The sequence below is a fragment of the Penaeus monodon genome, chromosome 15 (genome assembly GCF_015228065.2).
Source record: "Penaeus monodon isolate SGIC_2016 chromosome 15, NSTDA_Pmon_1, whole genome shotgun sequence".
NCBI classification, from domain to species: domain Eukaryota; kingdom Metazoa; phylum Arthropoda; class Malacostraca; order Decapoda; family Penaeidae; genus Penaeus; species Penaeus monodon.
The window spans coordinates 1,669,645-1,671,064 of NC_051400.1; positions in this window are offsets into that span (position 1 = coordinate 1,669,645).

Sequence of the window (1,420 nt, forward strand, 5' to 3'; positions counted from 1 at the left end):
ATCTCACTCTCAAGGGCTAACCCCGTGGGGTAAAATGGCCCCCTTTTTTTTTGTTCCCTGGGGTCCCTCAGGGGGCTCCGCACCCCCCCCCACTTAACCTCCGGGCCCCATTTTTTTATCCCAAAAATTTAAATTTAAATTTTAATTTTCCCCCATTTCGGAGAAACCCGAGGGCCAGGCATCCCCCCCCAAAAACACAGGTCCCTTTTAAACCCAGAGGGCCCGGGGTTTTTGAATTTTCGGTCCCATGCCTCTTACGGAAAAGCCTTGGGACCCGGTCCCCCCCGCTTCCCCCCCGTTGGTGAAAAAACCAAAAAAGGGGCTTTTAAAGAAACCTAAGGCCAATAGCTATTTTCGCTTCCCTTTTGGCAAAACTGGCAGTTTCAAAAGCCTTGGCCCAGCGGTTTCCCTGCAAGGTCCCCTGCCCTTTAAAATTTTGTTAAGCTTTTTTTTAACCAAGCTATTGTTTTCCGGTTAAAACCCCAGGAAACTCATAAAAAGTTGAAAAAATTTCCGGTCCTTCTGCAAAGGATAAACTAAATTTCCCCCTAACAGCCCCCGGAAAATTTTGGTTTTTGTCCGGTCTGGCCAAAAGGGTTTGCTCATCAAATGACAAACGCCCCAAAGGGACCTAAGGCAAAGGGCAAACTTAAAAAAGTCGGCGAGACTTGGTTTTTAAGCTAAAAACTCCCGTACAACCAATAGAGCCGCCCGGGACCCAAAGGGGTTGAAGCAACCCAAAAAACCAGGGGGCCCTTTTCCAATTCAAAAAACCGTATAGGCCTTTTATTCCAAAAAAATTCCAAGTCCTTGGGTTGAGCCAATTTTTTGCGGTCCATTTCGAAGAAATTGGGTGAAAATTTTGCCGATGTAGATGTTGCCAAAATTGCTAAGTGTCCCCCCCCCTTCCAGAAAAGGGGGGAAACCCCCCCAAAAAAGCGGGGGGAAGGGGCCCGGGATGCAACAGTAAAAACGACCCCAAAACCCCCCAAGGTTCCCCCCATTTTTAAAAGTTCAGGGGTTTACCCCAATCCGCAGTTTTTCCACCCAAAGTTTGGGAAAACATTCAAAACCCCCACAGATCAATTTAAATCACGGGGGAAAGCTTGATTATTCCCGGGGGCTGTGAGGGGAATTTTTTAAAGGGAAATAGTTCAATCCTAGGTTTTTAGCGCCGGCCCCTTTACAGGATTTACCCCTACCCCCAAAGAAAAAACCAAGACTTGTTTCCATTTTCAGCCAACCCTTGGACAACCAGGGCTTATGCTCCGGGGAAGGGAAATTTCTCCTTGCCCTCGGGGCTAAGAATGGAATGTTTTGCCGGGGAAAAACCCCACTGAACGGGGTTTTGGGGTTGAATTTTCTTAAATTTGGTCGGAGATGGTAAACCCAGGAAACCCCCCCCCTTTTTTCCCAGTCA